This window comes from Nomascus leucogenys, chromosome 12, assembly GCF_006542625.1.
Source record: "Nomascus leucogenys isolate Asia chromosome 12, Asia_NLE_v1, whole genome shotgun sequence".
Classification (NCBI taxonomy): Eukaryota; Metazoa; Chordata; class Mammalia; order Primates; family Hylobatidae; genus Nomascus; species Nomascus leucogenys.
The window spans coordinates 54,759,360-54,780,704 of NC_044392.1; the positions used below are offsets into that span (position 1 = coordinate 54,759,360).

At 49.7% G+C, this 21,345-nt stretch overlaps 1 non-coding gene and 1 pseudogene across 2 annotated transcripts in view; one reads left to right on the forward strand and one right to left on the reverse strand.

Moving 5' to 3' along the window:
* LOC100585076 overlaps positions 1-21,345 on the reverse strand; it is a 1,278,821-nt pseudogene that overhangs the window by 1,191,001 nt on the left and 66,475 nt on the right. The gene's annotated exons all lie outside the window — the stretch shown is intronic.
* On the forward strand, positions 1,232-1,395 carry LOC115837827. The gene has a single exon (XR_004032873.1). It is a non-coding gene; the product is annotated as a U1 spliceosomal RNA (small nuclear RNA).

A 21,345-nucleotide genomic window follows, 5' to 3' on the forward strand; every position in this document is an offset into this window, starting at 1 on the left:
AATTAGCAGGTTAGTAGAAATATAATGCACACGAGAATGATCATCATGAAGACGATCTGTATTCCAGAATAGTAAGGGATCCTATTCCATTAGGGAGCCAACTGAAAACATCAAATCCCAGTTCACACCCCAGGGTGTGATGTCACGTGCCTGTAGTCCCAGCTACTCGGGAGGAGTAGTAAGGAGGTTTGCTTGAATTCACGAGGTCCAGGCAGAAGCAACCCTGATCATGTCCCTGTACTCCAGCCCGGGGGACAGTGAGACCTTGTCTCAAAAACAAAAAAACAAACAAAAAACCCCACAAAGCCAGACAACAACAACAAATCTTCGCCTCACTCTGAAATGACAGTGGCAAACATCACTTTGCTATTGGAAAATTGAAAGAAAAACACTCCCTCTTGCTGTCAACCTGCCCTCTTGCTCTAACATGTCTGACCCATGGCTCAAAATGCCCAAAAGCTGATGTACTGAATTTCACTTACCTGTTCTGCACCTGTTCTGCACCAGCATTTATTTTTGTGTGGAGAAGATCACCATGCATGGTCCTATAAATGTCTAACGGTATGGAATGATGAAGGGCAGTGTCTTTTAGGATATTTGGAGATATATGTATATATATATATATATATATATAAATATACCTGAAGAAACCAATCATTACATGTGTATATGTAAGCGGAATCCTTCATCACAGGGATAAGGATGTGAAGAAAACCAGGTTCTTTTGTAATCCTAAACGTTCTAGTCTGCGAATCACAAGCCATTATTTGAAGAAGGGTGCCCAGGCTCCAGCTGGTGGCCGAAAAGTTGCTCCGCAACGGAGGCTAAGCACCAGCTTCTTCGGGAGAGAACAGATGAGGCAGCGGGAGGGAACAAAGGGAGAGGCGGACGTCACTTCCGCTTGCCGGCTCCGGCAGCGAGAGGGCCAGCTGAGTTGGCGGAGGGTGGTGCGGAAGAGCCGACGGGGACTGGGAAAGGCACTGTCGGTGACATCACGGATAGGGCGACTTCTATGTAGATGAGGCAGCGCAGAGGCTGGCTGCTTGGCCACATGCTGCTTCGCCACGAAGGAGTTCTCGTGCCGTGGGAGGGGGTTCAGGACCGCTGGTGGGACCTGAGAGTCCCAGCTGTGTGTCAGGGCTAGGAGGGCTCGGGGGTGCGCGGGGCAAGTGACCGTGCGTGTAAGGGGGGAGGCGCGTGAGGCTGTGGCGGGGCGGAGGTGCAGGAGCTCATACTTACCTGGCAGGGGAGATACCATGATCACGAAGGTGGTTTTCCCAGGGCGAGGCTTATCCATTGCACTCCGGATGTGCTGACCCCTGCGATTTCCCCAAATGTGGGAAACTCGACTGCATAATTTGTGGTAGTGGGGGACTGCGTTCGCGCTTTCCCCTGGCTTTTTTTCGTGGTTTGAAGAACAGGCTGCCCGGCAAGCGTTACCGCTTTCTTCCGTTGCTTTGCCTCTTTGGTGCTGCCCTTGAGTGTTATTGTTGCAGTCAGGAGGCTGGAAAATAGGAAGTGGCATGTCGCCGTCCTTCTCCTCGCTGGAGAAGGAAGAAGTGTCAGCCGTTGTTGAGTTGTGAGCCTGCTTATCACAAGCTAACTAGCGCGAAGGCTGCATAGCTCTTCCCTTTCAACGTGAGGCTGCTTATTGCAGAAATTGATCCATGGTCTCCAGTCTCTTGGGTTCTCACGCTCTGTAGGGTCCAGCCCCACAGGGTCGGTGGGTCTCTCCCCGTGTGCAGAGACGAGAGGTTGTAGAAATAAAGACGCAAGACAAAGAGATAAAAGAAGAGAAAGCTGGGCCCGGGGGACCACTACCACCAATGCGCGGAGACCGGTAGTGGCCCCGAATGTCTGCCTGCGCTGTTATTTATTGGATACAAAGCAAAAGGGGCAGGGTAAAGAGTTTGAGTCATCTCCAACGACAGGTAAGGTCACGTGGGTCACGTGTCCGCTGGACAGGGGGCCCTTCCCTGCCTGGCAGCTGAGGCAGAGAGAGAGAGAGAGAGAGAGAGGAGAGGAGACAAAGAGAAAGACAGCTTAGGCCATTATTTCGGCATATCAGAGACTACTAGTACTTTCACTCATTTACTACTGCTATCTAGAAGGCAGAGCCAGGCAGGTGGGCAGGATGGAACGTGAAGGCGGACTAGGAGCGTGGCCACTGAAGCACAGCATCACAGGGAGACGGTTAGGCCTCCGGATAACCGCGGGCAAGCCTGACGGATGTCGGGCCCTCCACAAGAGGTGGAGGAGCAGAGTCTTCTCTAAACTCCCCTGGGGAAAAGGAGGCTCCCTCTCCCGGTCTGCTACGTAGCGGCTGGTGTTCCTTGACACTTTTCGCTACCGCTGGACCACGGTCCGCCTGGCAACGGGCGTCTTCCCAGACGAAGGCGTCACCGCTAGACCAAGGATCCCTTCTGGTGGCCCTGTCTGGGCATAACAGAAGGCTCGCACTCTTTGTCTTGTGGTCACTCCTCACCGTGTCCCCTCAGCTCCTATCTCTGTAGGGCCTGGTTTTTCCTAGGTTATGATTACAGAGCGAGGATTATCATAATATTGGAATAAAGAGTAATTACTACCAACGAATGACTATTGATATTGATATATAATCATATCTAAGATCTATCTGTGGTATAACTCTTCTTGTTTTATATTTTATTATACGGGAACAGCTCGTGTCCTCGGTCTCTTGCCTCGGCGCCTGGGTGTCTTGCCGCCCACGACCCTCTGTGAAAATTTTCGTGTTTTTCTCTAGCCTCCAGAGTCACGTTTCACAAAGCCTCTGCTCTTAACCGCAGCCCCCTCAGGAGTTTGTAGGATTTCTGTGCTAGCGGGGCATGTGTTCTCACTTCACAGAGCCAGGTACCAGCTACGCAGAGGGGGGGCTGTTCTTCGGGTTGGAAACAGGGCCTTTGGGGCTCTTGGTGTCCCCGTTCTTTCGAAGACATAACACGCTTACTTTGTGGAGGGAAACGGCTCTCCCGGAGCCCGGGTGCCCTAACGCAATTCATCGAGGCCCGCAGGTCAGAACCGCAGTCTCACCTGTCTTGGCCGACATGCGCTGCGATCCTCCCCGAAATATAAGGCGGGAAGATTTATGAGGAGACGGGTCCAGTTTCCCTACTGTCTCCTGCCGTTTTCATATCTAGTCTTAGTTCAGACTTTATTGAAGCGACAGCTTCTTGTTTGACGTCCCGCTTCTACATCCTACATCCACTGCCAGGCAACCTTCTAGTTGGCAACCCGACCCATCCTTCCCACCCGCAAGCAGCCCTTTCCTATTTCTGGCGCCAGTGTAATCCCCCGTCAATCTTTCTTCAAGCCCCCGCTTATCACCTTCACGGACAGAAAATACGTAGCTCTCTCTCAACCTGCGGTTTGCCCCTGACGTGCGTCAGTACCCTGGCAAATTCCTTAATACCCCTTCTCAAACGGCACTGACAATGCATCTCCTTTTAACAACCAGAACTGTCTAATTGCTTTTGTCCCTGCACTTAGATGAATAGTAGTATCTCAGTACAGATGAAAACCCCAGGCCTAGCGACGGCGGTTCTGGGCTTTTTGCCAGCCTCTCCCAGGGTGCGTTTTCTGACCTCACCAGGTTTCTGATCAACTGAGGTCAGGAATGTGAGACCAGCCTGACCAACGTCGCGAAACCCCGTCTGTACTAAAATACAAAAGGTACCAAACTAAACAAAATCGACCAGCGTGGTGGTGTATGTCAGGAAGTCTGTAATCCCAAGTACTCAGGAGGCTGAGGAAGGGGAATGGCTTGAACCCAGGAGGCAGAGGTTGCGGTGAGCTGACATCCTGCCACGGCAATGCAGCCTGGGCAACAGAGTGAGGCCTTGTGAAAGAAAGAAAGAAAGAAAGAAAGAAAGAAAGAAAGAAAGAAAGAAAGAAAGGAAAGAAAGAAAGAGAGAGAGAAAGAAAGAGAAAGAAAGAAGGAAGAAAGAAAGAAAGAAAAGAAAAAAGCAAAAAAGTTAGCAGGTTATTAGAAATATAATGCACACGAGAATGATCATCATGAAGACCATCTGTATTCCAGATTAGTAAGGGATCCTATTCCATTAGGGAGCCAACTGAAAACATCAAATCCCAGTTCACACCCCGGGGTGTTGTGTCACGTGCCTGTAGTCCCAGCTACTCGGGAGGATTAGTAAGGAGGTTTTCTTGAATTCATGAGGTGAAGGCAGAAATATCCCTGATCATGCGCCCGTACTCCAGCGTGGGGGACAGTGAGACCTTTTTTCAAAACAAACAAACAAAAAGCCCCCAAACCCAGAGAACAAGAGTTTGTCGTCTCACTCTGAAATGACAGTGGCAAACATCACTTTGCTATTGGATAATTGAAAGGAAAACACTCCCTCTTGCTATCAACCTGCCCTCTTGCTCTAACATGTGTGACCCATGGTTTAAACTGCCCAAAATCTGATGTACTCAATTTATAGTACACTTACCTGTTCTGCACCAGCATTGATTTTTGTGTGGAGGACATCACCATGCTTGGTCTTATAGATTTCTAATGTCATGGAATCATGAAGGGCAGTGTCTTTATGATATTTGCATATATTTATACATACATACATATATCTGAAGAAAGCCAACATGGGGTGAGTTCCCTCAAACTTTTCACTAGGTATGACCACTGCTCTATTTTAGATAGAGATTCAGTGGGGCGAAACCTGAGAATTATCTGCCCGGCTATCAAGAAGATAGCTCCTTTCATCTTTTGGGGGAGAACACTTTTGCTTCAAGGGAGTGTTTCTTCCCAGGATTACAAATCTTTCTGTAACCTCAGGAAACACTGCTGATGAAAACCAGGCATGGTGGCTCTGGCCTGTAATCCCAGTGACTCGGGGGCTGAGGCAGGAGGATCACTTAAGCCCAGGAGTTGGAGGCTGCAGTGAGCTATGATGGCGCCACTGCACTCCAGCCTTGGCCACAGAGACAGACACTGTCTCTGAAAGAAAAAGAAAAAAGAAAGAACAACGTTGCTGACAAAACTGCGGCCTCTTTTGCAGCTCAATAAAAAGCTATTTATTCGCTGGCTAAGGTTATACTAGATAATCACATCACTTTAGATGACATATTTAGCTGAGCAGGGAGATGTATGTGTGGTGGCAAACACCTTTTGTTGCATATACATAAATGTTTCCCATGCAGTAGAACCTTCTCTAGCAAAAGTCAGAAAAGAAGCCACTTGGCTACAAGAAATCGCTAAAGAAGAAATGGGATTTGATGTTTTCCCTGATGTTTTCAATTGGCTGCCTAATGGAATAGGTTCCCTTACTGTTTCAGGATATAGATTCTCTTTGTGATTAGCATTCTTGTGTGCATTATATCTCCACTAGTCAAATTATTAATGTTATGTATTTCTCATTGATTTACTTCTTTTGAGAAACTAAATTCATGGTACTCTGAAGACTAGAGATGATTCAACAAGTGACAGCAAATATAGAATTGGCCGAGATCTCTCTGTCTTTTTTTTTTCCCCATTCCGTGATGCCAATTCAGCTTCTGGGCACTGTTAAAATTTCCTCAGTGAGAGGGCTCCTTTCCTCACCTGCCCCCAGTGTGGGACAGGACTGTCTGGGAATGAGGCTTTCTGGCAAGGAGGGATACAGCTTTTGATGGACAATGCTCTCAAGAAAGACTTTTTATCTGGCCGAGCGCGGTGGCTCACGCCTGTAATCCCAGCACTTTGGGAGGCCGAGGCGGGCGGATCACGAGGTCAGGAGATCGAGACCATCCTGGCCAACACAGTGAAAGCCCGTCTCTACTAAAAATACAAAAAATTAGCCGGGCGTGGTGGTGGGCGCCTGTAGTCCCAGGTACTCGGGAGGCTGAGGCAGGAGAATGGCTTGAACCCGGGAGGCGGAGCTTGCAGTGAGCCGAGATTGCGCCACTGCACTCCAGTCTGGGCGACAGAGCGAGACTCCGTCTCAAAAAAAAAAAAAAAGACTTTTTATCTAAAGGGAGAATGAGGAAAGAAGAGAACTTTTATGACGAGTGCGAGCCTTTCCAAATTCTGAGGCCCAGAGAGGCATTACATTGAGACAGCAACCACATTCTGCTTCCTTTTTGTACACTACTGTATTTGAAAAACAAAAGACTCATGAAATTGGACAATTTTCTTCATAACACTACTACTGGTAAAACCAGCAAGGATGGCTGGTTTGCAATCATCTGAGCAGCCTCTCTAGTTTCATAGATATGATTTCTCTCTGATACTGAAAGGCTTCCAATTTTAAGCAAAATGCTACTTCACAAAGATAAACAGCTTTGAAAGGAAACGGTTTTCTTTGTAATCCTAAACGTTCTAGTCTTCGAATTAAAAGCCACTCTTTGAAGACCGGCGCACGGCTTCCAGTTGGCCGCCAGAAGGGTCCTCCGCAGGCCACAGGTTAAGTAGTCGCTTCTTTGGGGGATACTAGATGCGGAGTCTCGGCGCACCTCCGGAAAGGACAAAGGCGGGAGGGAGAGGCGGGACAGCAGACGTCACTACCTCCGCCCGCAGCGGGTTGGTCGGCTGAGTGGCGGAGGGTGGAGTGGAAGAGCAGAAGGAGACTGGGAAAGGCACTGTCGGTGACATCACCGATAGGGCGTTTCTATGTTGATGAGGCAGCGCAGGGGCTGCTGGTTCGCCACGAAGGATTTCCTGCGCTATAGAGCAAGTCCAGGACCACTGGCTGGACATGAGAGTCCCAGCTGTGTGTTAGGGATAGGAGGGCTCGGGGTGGTTGGGGATTGGCTGGAGTGGTGCTCGGGGCAAGTGACTCTGAGTTTAAAGGGTGAGGCGTATGGAGCTGTGGCGGGGCGGAGAGAGGGGGAATTTTAGTTACCTAACAGCGCATAACGGGGTGGTTGTTAAGGTGGTCCGTTTTCCATTGGTTGACTTTCGTCTGTTTCTATCCCAAGTGTTCTGTTATTTTTCCCGACGTGGGGAGTTTAGTTGCTTAATTTGTAGTAATGAGGCTAAAAGTTGCGATGACAAGACAAGTTTTCTTGTACTTGGCAGATCCCCAGAGCATACAGTGGATAGTGCCTCGCAGGTCCTTGACTAAAGCTGTCTGAAAAGCTACCTCCCTGGCAGTGACTTGCAGGGACTTTGTCAACAAGTTCTGCCCCCAGCAAGTATAGGAGGAAAAACAAGTGTCTTTACTGCCTACCCTTTCCCACTTGCCACTTCTCATTATTCGTTTTTGAAGTTCCTGATTTCCCTTCAGTGCAGCTGCAAGGTTACCAGCTATGCTTGCGTTGCAAGACCTGTCACAGTTTGATTAACTGCCTTCTTTCTGCTTCTGTAAGCCCTCTTGCCTGCCCCGCGAGTTTTGCACCAGCAAATTCCTGCTGCACCATTCAAACTAGCCAACCCTCTTTCAGAAGTGTGTATAAAAGTCAAGCCCTGTCTTTCTTCGGGGCTCACGCTAGGCCTGAGTGCACTCAGTAAAATCCTTCTCTTCCACTCATTGGTCTCTTTGTTCTCCTGATTCCCGCAACAGTAGTAGGGGACTGCGTTCGTGCTTTCCCCTGGTCTTTCATGGTATGAATAATAGACAGCATTTTTTTTTTTCGCCTATAGTCGCAGGCTCGGTCTCAGTGATTGTATGGTGTGGTCAGCTGTTTTTGTTTTTGTGAGACCTTGTTTTCTTGTTTACTGTCATGGGACAGATGTCTGTAGTCACTTGTTTCCTCAGGAGGCAAATTTCAGTCTCTGTGGGGGAGGTCTCTCATGTTAGCTGTGGTGGTACTTGGCAGGCAGAGCTCAGGGATCTAGGCTTCCCTGCTTTGTAGATTACTCAATGGTCCCCAAGGCCTACTGGCTTTTAACACCACTTGAAAACCTTAGTGTTTTTCCATTGTCCCCAGAGTCACCTCTTACATAGCCTCTTTTTTTTGTTTGTATTTTTCCCTGAGACAGAGTCTCACTGTATCTGGTGGGATCTTGGTTCAAGTGATCCTCCCACCTCAGCCTCTGGAGTAGCACAGGCACGAGCCATCGCAGCCGACTAATTTCTGTTCTTGTTTTGTTGTTGTTGTTGTTGTTTTGTTTTTTTAAGAGTTGAAGTTTCGCCATGTTGCCCAGGTTGGTCTCTAATTCCTGGACTCAAGTGATCCGCCCTGCCTTGGCCTTCTAAACTGCTGGGATTACAGGTATGATCCATCACACCTGGCTAGCCCCTGCTTTTCCCTGTAGCATTCACGGGAGCTTGTAGGATTTCTGTGCTGGGGGGAACATGTACTCAGCTCATAGAACCAAGTAGAAATTGTACTTAAAACTGGTGCCATTGGGTTGTAGACATAACACGCTTGCTCTTTGTATGGGAAGGGCTTTGCCAGTGTCCTAGTGCCCCTGCACAGGGCATCGAGGCCTGCAGGTCAGAATGGCAGTCTCACCTACGTGTTCATGTAATATGCAGCAATTCTCCCTGGAATATAAGATGAGAGGTCTTTTGAGGTTCCTACAAGTGAGAAGACAAATTTCCCTGAAGTTTGTATTGACAAATTTAAAAATTAATAATAACAGCCCAATCTCCTGGATGGCCAATGTCCTTTACATTGACAGACTGCAACTGCCCTACTTGCCTCAGCTCCTCCGTGCAGATGCAGCCCCTGATTCCCTCCACACAGGTCATTTTCCTCTCTGCTTTATCCGAAAGAGGGAGACAGCGGTTCTGCAGGAACCGCTAGGCCTGCAGGCCTCTGCTAGGAGCAAAGTAGGGGGAGACGGTCGCTGGAGCTGGGACCTGGGTACTGGGCCAGGTTGCCCTGCAAGAGGGGAAGTACTCAGGGCTAGAGGGGGCCAAGCACCAAGACCTCAGCATCCTCAACCTCCAAAAGGACTCAGAGAGATGCAGAAACCGAGACAGGGTTCTTCTTTCAAGGAAGACCCCAGGGCTCTGAACCAAAATCCAGATTTTTCCCCATCTGCAGCTTAATTCCGCCTTAGTTGGTACAACTTCATCCTTCCCCTGTGCTCAGGACAAAAAACAGTTCTTCTACAGCCTGGTCGTTCTCTGATCCCATACATCCTATTGGTCAGAAAATTATGTTTTTTCTTTGGTTAACTGCAGACTTTGGTCTGCACAATCTTTTTCTTTCTTGGTCTGAAAACCACCCCACAGTCCCATATGTAGCTTCTTTGGATAAACCTAGAAATGAACCCTTCTGGTCTTACAGCTTGAAACTTAATATTTGTTGGCCAGGCGCGGTGGCTCACGCCTGTAATCTCAGCACTTTGGGAGGCCGAGGGGGTGGATCGTGAGGTCGGGAGATCGAGACCATCCTGGCTAACACAGTGAAACTCCGTCTCTACTAAAAATACAAAAAAGTAGCTGGGCATGGTGGTGGGCACCTGTAGTCCCAGCTGCTCAGGAGGCTGAGGCAGGAGAATGGCATGAACCTGGGAGGCGGAGGTTGCAGTGAGCCGAGATCGCGCCACTGCACTCCAGCCTGGGCGACAGAGCAAGACTCCATCTCAAAAAAAAAAAAAAAAAGAAAATATTTGTTTTATCTGAGTTCCTTCCTCAGGAAATGACCTTCAGGCCTGTCAAAAAAGCTATCAAAGAACTGAAATTCATCCAGAAAATGAGACGCTGGGACCCCTCATTCATCATGATTGCTTCCTTGCTCCTCCCTAGTTTCTGTTTTCTTACTCATTGTTACATTTCTTCCCTGCCATCTAAACCTCTGGTTTTGGTTGGTCAGGGAGATGGATTTGAGACTGAGTTCTCATCTCCCCCACTGCAGCACCCTATTAAAGTGCCTTCCTTGGCAACAATCGTCTCGGTGATTGGCTTTCTGTGCGGCAACCAGCAGGAATCCCAGACCTCTGAATTTTGGCAAATGAGTCTCCTGATAAAGGCGGGATGGATTCTACTGACCAACATCAAAATGTTTAGACATTTGAAAGCCTTAATCTCAGGGTTGGAGTTTGGGCCACCCTTGAGCCTTTTCCTTGGGCCTATCCATTAAAATCAGCCTGGCCAGGCCTGTCTTCAAGGTCCAGGGGTAGGGTCAGGTCCTCCCGACGCTTCTTGACGCTTCTCCCGCTGGGTCGGCAGCCACCCTCCCCTTCCCTGTGACCTGCAGAGAAGCTTCAGGGGGCGTTTATTCAATTTGCTAGGAGCCCACAAGGCACAGGCACACGGTGACTCTGGTTCCCACTGCACCCACCGCCCTCCTTGGTCCTCTCGCTCTCTCTGGCAGGCAGTAATGTTCTGGGTGAGCTTGGGTGCTGAAGACACCCAGGCAGGGAGGGTAGGGAAGGGCACCAGCCCATTAGGTCCTGTGCAGTAGGGATCCAAAAAAGGTCTTGAAGAAACAGAAAGGGAGCGTTGGGTGTAGATCACAGGGAAAGAAAGAAATCCTAGGAGATTTCCTATCTGAAGGCACCATGAAGAGAAAGTCCGCCTCCCCTAGGCCAGGTCCTCCGGTCACAGGTGAACCAAGTTCCTGTCTCCATTGGAGACCAAAGCAGATAACTTTGCCCTGACTCCTAGTTAGGAAGCCATGCTTTGTCCTCCCCTGTTTAGCACTTGATCCTGTAGCACTTGATTGTCTCTCCCGGGCTTTCCATGGATTCCAGGGATGCAACTGAGAAGTTTGTTTTTAATGCACTTTTACTTGAAGTAAGAGTATTTTAGGCCGGGCAAGGTGGCTCATGCCTGTAATCCCAACACTTTGGAAGGCCGAGGTGGGCAGATTACTTGAGGTCAGGAGTTTGAGACCAGCCTGGCCAACATGGTGAAACTCCGTCTCTACTAAAAATACAAAAATTAGCCGGCTGTGTTGGCACAGGCCTGTAGTCCCAGCTACTCACAAGGCTGAGGCAGGAGAATCCTGTGAACTTGGGAAGTGGAAGTTGCAGTGCGCTGATCTCAAAAAAAAAAAAAAAAAGTATCTTAGAAACTTTTGGCAAAGGAAATGAATTCTGACAGGTTTTGCACTTAAGACATTCAGATGTGAGGAAAACACGAAAACTACTATGCTAGGGAAAGCAAATGCTGTTGAGAATGTCTCACAAACACAAATTACACATCAGTAAGTAGGTTTGACCCTCAGGTTCGGCACATTTTACTTTAAGTGCACTGTTGGTGGAACTTAAGATGAATATAGGACATTCACGATGTATGTGTGTGTGTGTGTGTGTGTGTATATATATATGTGTGTATATATATATATATATATATATATATATATATGTGTGTATATATGAGAGACAGAGAGACAGGGTCTTGCTGTATTGCCCACACTGGTCTCCAACTCTGGGCCTCAAGTGATCCTCCTGTCTCCTCTTCCCAAAGTGCTGGGACTACAGGTGTGCATCACCTTGTCCAGCCCATTTTAATGTTTTTAATTTTAATACACATTCCAAAAATTATATAACAAGTACAAGAAGCCCACTTTATGCCAGTTTTACAAAAACAAAGTGGCAACATCCTAAAGTACTGAAAGAAATAAAGTTTTCCTAGAATTCTATGCCAAAATGAAAAATCTTTCAAGAATGTGACTGAAATAAGGACATTTAAAGACATACCAAAAAATGAAAGAATTCAGCAACCCACACTACAAGAAATGCAAAAGGAGTCCTCCAGGCCTAAGGATAAGGATACCAGACAGAAATCTGGATCTACGCAAAGAAACGGAGACTACTGGAAATCGGTATGTACACCGTTAAATATATATGTTCTTATTATTTAAATCTTTTAAAATAATTTGACCGATTAAACAAAAGCAATAATAGTGGACTGTGGGGTTTATAACATGTCTAAAATCAAATTACATGACAACACTAGCATAATGACCAGAAGGGGAGGTAGAATGTCACTAGATGGCACTGATAAAGATGTATTCCGGAGACCCTAATGCCGTCACTCAAAAAGCAAAAGCAGGGAAAGAAGTCAGGGACCGGTGGACCAGACGAAAGAAAGAGTTACAGCTAATAAGCTAACAAAGGGAAGAACATGGAATGATATAAAAACCATGTAAACACTATGCTGGAGCAACTGCTCTCCAGGCCTCTACACTGTAGAAATACACCAGTGGCCAATGAGAAGTGTACAAGAATGATGACTGCAGCATTGTTTGTAATCATAAAATAATAGAGCCCATGTACTTTCAAAGATATATGAAAAGGGTTTTATTTATTTAACAAACACAAACAATTGTACAAACAACGGAACCAAGTCCTTTTGACAAAAGGAACACAGAAGGTCATGATGATGCTATTCCTCCAGGGATTTCAGGGTTCCCAGATGCCTAGTTTTCTGTCTAGTTCTTCTGAAAGATGTTATTCTTGGGGAATTATAGGTCCTCACGTTTGGAGCTCTTTCATGTTCTCTCTGAATTTTCCCCTCAGTTCCTCCCCATTCTGCTTCAACAACAACAACAACAACGACAAAAAACAATTCTCACCTCCAGAAGATCTAGCCTGTGCCTCTGCACGAGCCTTTCAGGAGGTCTGGATGTCTGTTCCACCGCTCCCCGGCTTCTTTCCCTGCTTTTGCTTTTCCGTTCCCTCCTGCCCTCCCGCCCCACGACCCTACCACTGCCCAGCTGAGCCCCCGCGGCTCCACCGCGCAGAAGGTGCACTGGAGGTCCTGCCCGTTGCCCTCCCCAGGGGAGGCCTAGAAATCAACGTGAATAAACGCTTTGAAAAAAGAACTTCCTGAGGAGCGCCTCTGCCCAGCCGCCTCGTCTGGGAAGTGAGGAGCGCCTCTGCCCTGCCACCCATCGTCTGGGAAGTGAGGAGCCCCTCTGCCCGGCCACCCACCCTCTGGGAAGTGAGGAGCGCCTCTGCCCTGCCGCCCCGTCTGGGAAGTGAGGAGCGCCTCTGCCCGGCCGCCCCATGGTCTGGGAAGTGATGAGCGCCTCTGCCCGGCCGCCCCGTCTGGGAAGAGGTGAGGGGCGCCTCTGCCCGGCCACCCATCGTCTGGGAAGTGAGGAGCGCCTCTGCCCGGCCGCCCCGTCTGGGAAGTGAGGAGCGCCTCTGCCCGACCGACCAGCCACCGTCTGGGAAGAGGTGAGGGCCGCCTCTGCCCGGCCACCCATTGTCTGGGAAGTGAGGAGCGCCTCTGCCCGACCACCCACCATCTGGGAAGTGAGGAGCGCCTCTGCCCGGCCACCCATCGTCTGGAAAGTGAGGAGCGCCTCTGCCCGGCCACCTATCGTCTGGGAGGTGAGGAGCGCCTCTGCCTGGCCGCCCCGTCTGGGAAGAAGTGAGGAGCGCCTCTGCCCGGGCGCCCCGTCCGGGAAGAAGTGAGGAGCGCCTCTGCCCGGCCGCCCCGTCCGGGAAGAAGTGAGGATCGCCTCTGCCCGGCTGCCCCATCTGGGAAGTGAGGAGCGCCTCTGCCCAGCCGCCCCGTCTGGGAAGTGAGGAGCGCCTCTGCCCGGCCACCCATCATCTGGGAAGTGAGGAGCCCCTCTGCCCGGCCACCCACCCTCTGGGAAGTGAGGAGCGCTCTGCCCGGCCACCCCGTCTGGGAAGTGAGGAGCGCCTCTGCCCGGCCGCCCCGTCTGGGAAGAGTGAGGGCGCCTCTGCCCGGCCACCCATCGTCTGGGAAGTGAGGAGGCCTCTGCCCGACCAGCCACCGTCTGGGAAGAGGTGAGGGCCGCCTCTGCCCGGCCACCCATTGTCTGGGAAGTGAGGAGCGCCTCTGCCCGGCTGCCCCATCTGGGAAGAGGTGAGGGGCGCCTCTGCCCGGCCACCCATCGTCTGGGAAGTGAGGAGCCCCTCTGCCCGGCCACCCACCCTCTGGGAAGTGAGGAGCGCTTCTGCCCGGCCACCCCGTCTGGGAAGTGAGGAGCGCCTCTGCCCGGCCACCCCGTCTGGGAAGTGAGGAGCGCCTCTGCCCGGCCACCCATCGTCTGGGAAGTGAGGAGCGCCTCTGCCCGGCCGCCCCGTCTGGGAAGAGGTGAGGAGCGCCTCTGCCCGGCCACCCATCGTCTGGGAAGTGAGGAGCGCCTCTGCCCGCCGCCCCGTCTGGGAAGAGGTGAGGGCGCCTCTGCCCGGCCACCCATGTCTGGGAAGTGAGGAGCGCCTCTGCCCGCGCCCCATCTGGGAAGAGGTGAGGGGCGCCTCTGCCCGGCCACCCATCGTCTGGGAAGTGAGGAGTGCCTTTGCCCAGCCGCCCCGTCTGGGAAGTCAGGAGCGCCTCTGCCCTACCAGCCACCGTCTGGGAAGAGTGAGGGCCGCCTCTGCCCGGCCACCCATCCTCTGGGAAGTGAGGAGCGCCTCTGCCCGGCCGCCCCGTCTGGGAAGTGAGGAGCGCCTCTGCCCACCAGCCACCGTCTGGGAAGAGGTGAGGGCCGCCTCTGCCCGGCCACCCATTGTCTGGGAAGTGAGGAGCGCCTCTGCCCGACCACCCACCGTCTGGGAAGTGAGGAGCGCCTCTGCCCGGCCACCCATCTTCTGGAAAGTGAGGAGCGCCTCTGCCTGGCCACCCATCGTCTGGGAAGTGAGGAGCGCCTCTGCCCTGCCGCCCCGTCTGGGAAGAAGTGAGGAGCGCCTCTGCCCGGCCGCCCCATCTGGGAAGTGAGGAGCGCCTCTGCCCGGCCACCTATCGTCTGGGAGGTGAGGAGCGCCTCTGCCCGGCCCCCCGTCTGGGAGGAAGTGAGGAGCGCCTCTGCCCGGCCCCGTCGGAGAAGTGAGGAGCGCCTCTGCCCGGCCCCCGTCCGGGAAGAAGTGAGGAGCACCTCTGCCCGGCTGCCCCGTCTGGGAAGTGAGGAGAGCCTCTGCCCGGCCACCCATCGTCTGGGAAGTGAGGAGCGCCTCTGCCCGGCCGCCCCGTCTGGGAAGTGAGGAGCGCCTCTGCCCGGCCGCCCCATCCGGGAAGAAGTGAGGAGCGCCTCTGCCCAGCCGCCCCATCTGGGAAATGAGGAGAGCCTCTGCCCGGCCACCCATCGTCTGGGAAGTGAGTAGCGCCTCGGCCCGCCCGCCCCGTCTGGGAAGTGAGGAGCGCCTCTGCCCAGCCGCCCCGTCTGGGAAGTGAGGAGCGCCTCTGCCCAGTCACCCATCGTCTGGGAAGTGAGGAGCGCCTCTGCCCAGCCACCCATCGTCTGGGAAGTGAGGAGCGCCTCTGCCCGGCCACCTATCGTCTGGGAAGAAGTGAGGATCGCCTCTGCCCGGCCGCCCCGTGTCTGGGAAGAAGTGAGGAGCGCCTCTGCCCGGCCGCTCCGTCTGGGAGGTCTGCCACGGAGGCCAGAAGCAATGTGGGGGCTGGACGTGGTGGCTCACGCCTGTGGTCCCGGCACTCTGGGGGGCGAGGCGGGTTGATCACTTCGGGCTAGGAGTTCGAGACCAGTCTGGCCAACTTGGCGAAACATGAAAAATACAACAGACAAACCAACCAACCAACTCAGTGACAACAAAACAGGTCTACCCTGGAGTCATACTCTAATTTTTTCTATTTTCCTCCCTTTCTGATCCTTTATCCCACTTTCTTTTTCTTCCTCTTCCTTCTCCCTCTTCTTTGTCAAAGAGGATTGAGTTATTATCACTGATCCATATAAAGTCCCTCTCTCATTTATTTTAACTCCCACCCCCCATTTCTATTCCCTGACTTCCCATGTGTAACCTTCCTAATATGTTTGATACGCATCTTTTTCTTTGTATGTATTTTTAGAAAATGTTTATTGTTTTTGTGTGCAAAAAAAATTAATAAAAAAAAAAGAAAAGAAAAAAGAACTTCCCCATGGGAAAATCTCATGATTTCTATTCTTGGGATTCTTCAAGGGACTAAAAGCTAAAGGCGACGATGGCCCCGGGAGGTCGAGGCTTCAGTGAGCCGTGTTTGCACCACTGCACTCCAGCCTGGGCGACCTAGCGAGACCCTGTCTTAAAAACAAACAAACAAAAACAAAAAACAAATCAAAACTTCCCCATGGTAAAATATTTCATGATTTCCATTTTCGGGGCTCTTCAAAGGACTAAAAGCTAAAAGTGAGGATGGATTAATTCAACAAGTCCTAGTCGTGCGCGCTGGTGAGTGCCAGACCCTGCTCCCCGCGAGGGGACCCATGAGTGACCCTCACCATGATCCCTGCCCTGGTGGAGCCCCCGTGCGGGACACAGGATCCGAAGGTGGCAGCGGAAGTTCCGCAGCAGCCTCAAAAGTGACTGGGCAGGGTGGGCACAGGCTGCCTCACTGGGTCAAGGCGGCCCAAAGAACCATCCCGGGAGCCCACCGGGCGTTCAGCTTCCCTTGGGCCCCCAGGCGGCTCAGGTCCGGGTCGGGGCCTGGGCGTTTCCGGCGGCTTCTGATGCAGTTGAGGGGCAAGATCGTCCTGGTTCCAGAATCTCTCAACCTGCGGGTCTCCAATGAGACCAACACGATTCACCGCTCTCATCGCTCCCGTTTTCCAAGGCCTTTCACTGTTGTGCTGTCTGGTGGGCTCTGAGGATGGGAGGGTTGGGAAGTGTTTGGTGAGTGCACCCTTCCTACAGCGCCCAGAAGAAGGTACACTACGTGTCTCTGCGGCACAATCGGTTAGCGCGTTCGGCTGTTAATCTAAAGGTTGATGGTTAGAGCCCACTGAGGGACGCCTGCTCCAGGATTTTTTTTTTTTTTTCTTCTTCCCTGAGACAGAGTCTTGCTCTTTCGCCAGGCTGGAGTGCAGTGGAGGGATCTTGGCTCACTGCAACCTCGGCCTCCCGGGTTCAAGTGATTCCCCTGCCTCAGCCTCTGGAGTAGCTGGGAATACAGGCGCGCGCCACCCCGCCCGGCTAATGTTTTGTGTTTTAGTAGAACCAGAGGGTTCACCTTGTTGGCCAGGATGGTCTCGATCAGCTGGCCTCCTGGTCCCTCCGCCTTGGCCTCCCAAAGTGCTGGGATTACAGGTGTGAGCCACCGCGCCCGGCCGCCTGTTCCAGCTTTTAAAGCGTTCATGCATTATCGAGCACTAGATAAACTGGGGGGATTATATCTTCCCAGAGTCCTAAGCCACTAGGGTTGTGTCTCTGTGGCACAATCGGTTGTCGCATCCGAAAGGCCTAGCTAACTTTTGTATTTTTTGTAGAGAAAGGGTTTCATTACGTTGCCCATGCTGGTCCCCAAACTCCTGGGCTCAGGCACCTCCGAGGTCTCCCAAAGTGCTGGATTACAGGCATGAGCCACTGCACCGGGCCTTATATAATGCTTCTAATTTCAGCACATTTAGCAAACTTATCTTCTGTGGAAAAGGTACCAAATCATATTCCAATTTATTTCTCAACTCTAATAATGTCCCTTTCTTCATTTACTTGCTGACACAACAAATTTTCTGCCCTCCCCTACTTTTTGTTTTGAGACTAGGTGTCACTCTGTCACCCAAGATGGAGTGCAGTGGCGTGATCTCAGCTCACTGCAAACTCACCGCCCCTGCCACCCCGGCACTAGTGATCCTCCAGAATAGCTGGAACTATAGGTGTGCACCATCAAATCCAACTGTGGTTTTTTTTTTTTTTTTTTGAGATAGGGTCTTGCTATGTTGCCCAGGTTACCCCCAGGAGCTCCAACTTCTGGGCTCAAGAGATTTGCCTGCCTTGGCCTCCCAAAGTGCTGAGATTTCTGGTGTGTACCACTGCACCCGGCCTAGCAAACTTTCTATACATGTGCCCATGATATTCTTTTCTTTCTTTCTTTTTTTTTTTTTTTTTGAGACACAATCTTGCTCTTTCGCCCAGGCTGGAGTGCAGTGGAGTGATCTCAGCTTACAAGCCTGCACCACCACGCCCGGCTAATTTTTGTATTTTTAGTAGAGACAAGGTTTCATCTTGTTGGCCAGGCTGGTCTCAAACTCCTGACCAGCCTCCCAACATGCTGGTATTACCGTCATGAGCCACCACGCCCGGCCGTGTGCCAATGATATTCTAATAAGGGGACAAGTTCCTTCCTGGTTTAAGTAAGGGGGAGGTACAACAGGAGGACATGGTGGACATTACACACAGATATTCCGTTGCATAGGATGGACAGCTAAACTTCTAAGACATGTTATTTTATTTTTTGAGATAGTGTCTTGCTCTGTTACTCAGGTTGCAGTGCAGTGGCATGATCATAGTTCACTGTAAGCCTCAGCCTCCTGGGCTCAAGTGATCCTCCTGCCTCAGTCTCCCAAAGTGCTGGGTATTACCAGCCTGAACCACTGCACCTGCCTGAGATATTTTAAAGTCCTCCAACATCTGTAATTGTTTCTTTTTTATTTTATTATATATAATAAAATATATACATATTTTTATTATAATTACATGATAATAAATATATACAATTATATATTATGTATAACAAAATACAGTATATATTTTATTATATATGTTTATTTAAAAATATATATGTATTTTTTAGAGATGAGGTCTCACTATGTTGCCCAGGCTGGTCTCGAACTCCTGAGCTCAAGTGATACTCCCATCTTGGCCTCCCAGAGTGCTGGGATTATATGTGTGAGCCACCGTGCCTGGCCCTGTTTCTTTTTCAAACTTAATTTATTTATTTAGAGACATGGTCTTACTCTGTCATCCAGGCTGGAGGTAATCATGGTTCACTGCAGCCTCCAGTGGAGACCATGCAGTGGTGTAATCATGGTGCACTGCAGCCTGAACCTCCCCAGGCTCAGGTGATCCTCCCACATCAGCCTCATGCCTGGCTAAATTTTGTATTTTTTGTACAGACAGAGTTACATCATGTTGCCCAGGCTACTCTCCAACTTGTGAGCTCAAGTGATCCGCCCACCTCAGCCTCCCAAAGTGTTGATATTACAGGCATGAGCCACTGTGCCCAGCCTGTAATTGTTTCCTGTGGTGATCAAGTCACATTGGTCCGGAGAAGACAGGTCATAGTGACCTCTTTGATAGCTTTCTGCCAAGTTGCTTATCCAAAGGGAGCACAATCACAATGGTCCCAGTCATTTTTTTCTCCTCCCCTTTCCTCTTTTCTTTATAAATGTTGATTTTACTTTTATTTGATGAACACAATCTAATGCCAGTTTCCCTTCTATATTAATGGAGAATGAGCATGCAGACAAGTGTCTCTGTATTATTCCTCGACTGATTTCTTTCAGAGGCTATGTCCATAAAAGTTAACCCATCTGACACCCATCATTGGAGCCAACAGGATCCTGCACCTAACAGGCCCCTGGTGCAGACCTGGATCCTTAGAGCTATTGGCTCTTGTTCCCTCGGTTCTTGTTTTCATGAGCAGAAATTGAGCTGTTTTGCTTTTATATACTAAGTATGGTCATTGGGCAAGTCCTTCCTTTCTCTATCTCTCTCTCTCTCTTGCATCATTGTTTTCTGCCATCAGTGGCATCAGGGTGGGTTTCTGGTTTTGATGTTATGAAGTGAATTTCTGTTTGACGAGGATCCAGTCCCTGTTTGGTGATACATGACAGCTAATCTAGTCTGTGAGTCTTTTTTGATCGTCTATTCATTGTCCTGAGGATAGTGGTATTTCTTGATATTTGAGACTGCAGCAATCAGAAGTTGCTCATGTCTTGTCTTTCCAATGTTTGGTAATAATTTTTTGGGCCCGATAGCTGTCAATATCTGCAAGAGTGGCATCTCTATTATAAAGACGATCTTACTACGCAATGCCCCACCCACTCCCGCCACCTAACTTCATTCCATAGGAGCTCTTGGCTTTAACAAATTACTATACCTAAAAGAAATCTTAGTACAGAAAGAAAACTAAGTCTGTGGCAGGTAAGGAGCAGTTTTCTTTGATTCGTATACTCAGGTTTCTACTAGCTAAAAAATTCTAACCAGCTGAAATACATGTCCTTTAAGGATTAAGTTTAAATCACACCACAGAAAGGGGAAAAGAGATTTATATGATCACAAATGAGCAATGGAGTCAGCAACGTAAGCACTTCTCACAACTATACAAATCAAATTTTTTTTTGCTTAAGACAGAGTCACGCTCTGTCACCAAGGCTGGAGTGCAGTGGCACGATCTTGGCTCACTGCAGCCTTGGCCTCCCGGGTTCAAGTGATTCTTGTGCGTCAGCATCCTGAGTAGCTGGGATTACAGGCATGTGACAACATGCCGGGCTAATTTTTGTATTTTTAGTAGAGATCGGGTTTCGCCTTGTTGGCCAGGCTGGCCTCGAACTCCTGAACTCAAGTGATCTGCCCACCTTGGCCTCCCAAAGTGCTAGGATTGCAGGCGTAAGCCACTGCGCCTGGCCACAAATCAAATTTAATAATCTCCAGCACATCGAGGAAGTTCAGCTCTTAATGGAAATGGATGAAAAGAAATGATTTACTCACTTTTATATGCTCTGGAAAGAGAATGCCCTGCCAGACTCAAAAGGGTATCACAGAATCACTCAGATTTTCAGCAGTGAGGGTTTTCCAAGGATCTAATGATGTTCATTTTTTCAGTTTGTTTCGCTCACTGAGAAGCCTCGTTAATAAATACCATTGCATCTGTTTTCACCTTAAACGATGTTACTTAACACAATTATTTGCTTTCGAATGCCCCCTAGATTGGTGGAAAGAAATTTTCTGATTTATAAATATATTTTCTTATGAAATCAACTGGCATACTCTTCCAGTGGAGCGAATAGATAAATTAAGTCTCTAAAACTTTCAAGAGATTACTGCCCCAATTATCTTAAGGACAGTAATAATTATGTATATAAAATTAAAATATGAAAATTAAGCAGGGTGTGGTGGCTCACACCTGTAATCTTAGCATTTTAGGCAGCTGAGGAGAGAAGAAGGATTGAAGCCAGGAGTTTGATACCAGCCTGGACAACATGGTGAGACCCCTGTCTCTACAAATTTTTAAAAATGAGCTGATTTTAAAAAACTAGCCAACACAATGGCTCACATCTGTAATCCCAGCTGCTTGGGAGGCTGAGGCAGGAGGATCGCTTGAGCCCAGGAGATCCAGGCTGCAGTGAACTATGATTGTACCACCGCACTCCAGCCTGGGTGACAGAGTAAGAATTCAACTCAAAATAAAATAAAATAAAGGATAATTTCTTGGCTTTTTTTTTTTTTTTTCCTGCAATACCAGGCTGGTTGACTCACACCTGTAATCCCAGAAAATCAGGAGGCTGACGTGGGAGGATTGCTTTAGGCAAGGAGTTGGAGACCAGCCTGGGCAACAGGGCAAGATGCCATCTCTAAAAAATTAAAAGGCAGGCTGAGCTGGGAGGATTGCCTGAGCCCAGAGTTCCAGGCTGGTCAGCTGTGGTTGCACCAGTGCACTCTCACCTGGATGATAGAGCAAGACACTGTCTATTACATTTTTTTATTCTACTTATGCTTTAAATGTGATGTTTCATTAGGGAAAAATTTTCTTGTTGAATTTGTAACATGAAAAAATAATAGATTTAGCTGTAGATTAAATTAAT